Source organism: Panthera leo, chromosome B4, assembly GCF_018350215.1.
Source record: "Panthera leo isolate Ple1 chromosome B4, P.leo_Ple1_pat1.1, whole genome shotgun sequence".
Taxonomy (NCBI): domain Eukaryota; kingdom Metazoa; phylum Chordata; class Mammalia; order Carnivora; family Felidae; genus Panthera; species Panthera leo.
In genome coordinates, this window is record NC_056685.1 from 32,454,223 (window position 1) to 32,458,741 (window position 4,519).

Below are 4,519 nucleotides of genomic sequence, written 5' to 3' on the forward strand. Positions count from 1 at the left end.
CTCTTCTGTTTTGTCCGCCTCCCTGTTTTTATATTATTTTTGCCTCCTTTCCCTTATGTTCATCTGTTCTGTGTCTTAAAGTCCTCATATGAATGAAGTCATATGATATTTGTCTTTCTCTGACTAGTTTAACTTAGCATAATATCCTCTAGTTCCATCCACGTAGTTGCAAATGGCAAGATTTCATTCTTTTTGATTGCTGAGTAATGCTCCATTGTTGTGTGTATGTGTGTGTGTGTGTGTGTGTGTGTGTGTACACACACACCACATCTTCTTTATCCATTCATCCATCGATGGACATTTGGGCTCTTTCCATACTTTGGCTATTGTTGATAGTGCTGCTATAAACATTGGGGTGCATGTGTCCCTTCAAAACAGCATACCTGTATCTCTTGGATAAATACCTAATAGTGCAGTTTCTGGGTCATAGGGTAGTTCCATTTTTAATTTTTTGAGGAACCTCCATACTGTTTTCCAGAGTGGCTGCACCAGTTTGCATTCCCACTAGCAATGCAAAAGAAACCCTCTTTCTCCACATCCTCACCAACATCTGTTGTTGCATGAGTTGTTAATGTTAGCTATTCTGACAAGTGTGAAGTGGTATCTCACTGTGGTTTTGATCTGTATTTCCCTGATGATGAGTGATGTTGAGCATTTTTTAATAAACATTCAGGTTATATATTTCACAAAGAAAACACATTTTATTTTTTTATTTTTTATTTTTTAGAGAAAGAGAGAGAACACATGAGTAGGGAAAGGGGCAGAAGGGGAGAGAGAGAAATCTTAAGCAAGCTCCACACTCAGCATGGAGCCCAACATGGGGCGCAATCCCACAACTCTGGGATCATGGTCTGATCTGAAATCAAGAGTCAGGTGTTCAACTGACTGAGCCACCCAGGTGCCCCCAAAACAATGTTATTTTTAAGTATTTATGAGGTATTTATAAAAATTGGTAATAAGGAAAACATGAATACATTCCCCAAAGTGTTGTTTGAAACATACAAAACTACTGTTTTCACAAGCCACAAAGCAATCTCACACAGACTAACCTAGTCAGAATTGCAGTCTGTTTAACAGACTGTAGAGTGCAACAAAGCTATAGAAACACAGCTAAGAGCTAAAACACAGTTTCCTTGGAAAATAATTTTTAAACACCCTTTAAATGCATATTGACAGGTTCAATGAGAAAACAAAAACCAACATTTCATTTCATTTAAAAATTCACAGCAATGAAAACAGTATATACTATAATCTTTAGCATTTGTTATCAGTCTCTCTTGTCTGTGTGATTCTAGATCTCCATTTTGTTTATACCAGCAAAATTCGACCTTTTTTTTTTTCTCTTGAGTTAAAGTTTTTGATAATAATTTGAATAAAAGGCCTTACTGCTAAGGATCAACTCCAGAACCAAGAGAGAACAATTTGCTAAAAAGGAATAAAACAATAAAAACAAGATATTTAATCAATTAAAAAGGAGACTGGGTCACCTGGATGACTCAGTGGTTGTGAGTCTGATTCTTGATTTCAGCTCAGCTCATGATTTGCGGTTCATTGGCTCGAGCCCCGAGTCAGGCTCTATGCTGACATTGTAGAGCCTGCTTGGGCTTCTCCCTCCCTCTCTCTCTGTCCCTACCCCACTTGCATTCTCTGTCTCTCTCTCAAAACAAATAAATAAATATTAAAAAAAATTTTTGACATTACAGCAAACTTTATTACTTTCAATCTATAGGATCTCCTTGACTAAAACAAACAAATAAACAAACAAACAAACAAAAAACCTCTTTTTTTTTTTAAAGAAGACTGTAATAAAATTGACAATTCAACTCCAGAGTGAGAAAACCTAACAAAAAAGCCAAATGAAATTCATGTTCAGACATTAGGAATTAGACTACATAGACATCATTAATGAAAAACAAATATTAATTTGAATTTTGGTCTAACGTATTTGTGTGTGTGTGTGTGTGTGTGTATGTGGTATGTATGAAATATGAATCACTAAAAGTGAAGCAATAAAAGTTAAAAGGAAAACCCCCAAACAAGACAAACCATAACAAAGTAAAGTACTTCTTATAATAGAAACTATAAAGAATGAGACAAGTCACAAAAGAATTTATTCCCAAACCTTTGGTTTTAAAAATGAGCTCTACCAGGAATTCAAGGAACAGATAAATTTTATATTAGGATAATATTGAAAGCTTTTCAATTTCCTGAGGCTTGATACTTCTAAACATAGCTACAAAAGCATAGAAAAGAACAGTATAAACTATATTCCCATATGAATATAGATAAAACATCTCTAAAAAATCATTAGCATGTTCAACCAGATAGTGTGCTTGAAGAATGTAGTACATAATGTAATTCAAGACACTAGTTGGCTTGATAGGACAGACAGGGCACTGATATATAAGACATTGAAAATGTTCTTATTCCTAGCCTGGGTGGAAATTTCTTGAGAGTGTTTTTAGAAGTTATGTTTTATAACTTATGCATATGTTGCTTATGTTTGTTTACATGTATCAAATATTGCCTTAATTAAAAATAACAGAAGACAAAAGAAAAGAAGATTATGCATAATAATTTTTACTTAGTCCAAGAATGTAAGTCTTATTAGATACTGGCAAATACAGTAATGTGATTCCTCATGTTAGTAGAAAAATTCATGGCCATCATGACCAATTAACAAACAAACAAACATTAGTTATAATTCAGCATCCATTTTTTAAAAAATATAACACACTAGTCATTTAATGATGATTATACTGACCATTTCCATTGGTTAGCAAGAGGCTTTTCTGAAAACTAAAGTTTCCCATGGTTTCCACTGTATCATTTTTTTTTGCCAGATCGAGTTCATTTTCAGCCTGAAGAATCAGGTGGCCACCCTGAAGCTGGTCTTCTAATTTCTTAACAATTGTTTACATTTTGGGGCGCCTGGGTGGCTCAGTCGTTAAGCGTCCGACTTCAGCTCAGGTCACGATCTCGCGGTCCAGTGAGTTCGAGCCCCGCCTTTGGCTCTGGGCTGATGGCTCAGAGCCTGGAGCCTGATTCCGATTCTGTGTCTCCCTCTCTCTCTGCCCCTCCCCCATTCATACTCTGTCTCTCTCTGTCTCAAAAATAAATAAATGTTAACAAAAACAAAAACAAACAAAAAAAAAACACACCAAAAAACCAATTGTTTCCATTTTAACCATACTAGGCTTCTTATTTGTAATCTGTTATGTATACTTTCTATATGTTACATTTTTAGGAATTTGCTCAAGAACCTCAAGAACCTTTGTGTATAATATTCTTAGCCTCTTGTGTGGACTCATAAAAAGCCAATCCTATAAGGCTGGTGGTTTTCTTCAGGAAACTTGCCATGACAACCATTTAGAATCCATTCCCATAAATTTTTTTAAAAACCAAATCTATGGTAAACTAGGTATAGTTAAGATGTTTTATCTGAACCAAGAGCAGATATCATGCTGAATGAAGGTACACTAAAAGGATGTTCTGTTAATGACAAGAACTACCAATGCCTGCTCTTGCCTCTACAACCAACAGTGTTCTGGAAGTCCTAACAAGTATAAAAAGAAAATAAAAAGAAATAAGAATCCATTCACTTTGGAATGAACTTGCCATTAGTTACTATTTTTTGATACTGTAGAAAACATAAGATAATCAATTACAATTACATCTGAACTAATAAAAATTTGAATAGGTAATCATTTATTTAGTAAAGATACCAAGACATAATAGCTTTCCTATATACATTAGAAAATACAATTGAAAAATAAACATATCCACAATAGCAAATAATCTATAAATTATTCAAGAATAAATTTAATAAAAGACATATAAGACATGTAATTATGAAACTCTACTGGGTGTCATAGAATAAAAGCTGAATAAAAGAAGTGGCATGCTATTTTCCTGGATGATGAGAGTAAATAATTTAAATGTTTAAATCTTTAAAAATTAAACTAAACTCTTGGTATGATTTAATTTTGATAAAATAATTCTTAAATTAATCTTAAAGAATACATATGAAAGAATATGGTTAGGAAAGTTTTGAAAAAATAATAATTTATCCTTTCACATATTAAAACATATTATGAAGTTATAATAAATAGACAACATTTTTCTAGTAGATTAGATTAGAACCAGACTATAATGGTAAGGTAAATCAAGACAAGTATAGATAAAAATATAGTATATGAACCATCAGGCCATATGTATTATAGTATTAAAATATTGTATTATAGGGGCACCTGGGTGGCTCAGTTGGGTAAGCATCCTACTCTTGATCTCAGCTCAGGTCATGGTGTCACTGTCATGGGTTCAAGCCCATTGTCAGGCTCTGCACTAACAATGTGAGACTACTTGAGATTCTCTCTTTCCCTCTCCTTCTGTCCCTCCCCAACTCGTGCTCACCCTCCCTCTCTCTCTCTCTCAAAAATAAATTAACTTAAAATATACATATAGTATTATAAGTCATAGTATTATGACACATCAAATCATTAAGTAAAAAGTGAACTAT

At 33.7% G+C, this 4,519-nt stretch overlaps 1 pseudogene; it reads right to left on the reverse strand.

Annotated features, from left to right (window-relative positions):
- Positions 1 to 2,754: 2,754 nt before the first annotated feature.
- LOC122225527 lies at positions 2,755 to 3,360 on the reverse strand (annotated as a pseudogene).
- Between the last annotated feature and the right edge of the window lie 1,159 nt (positions 3,361 to 4,519).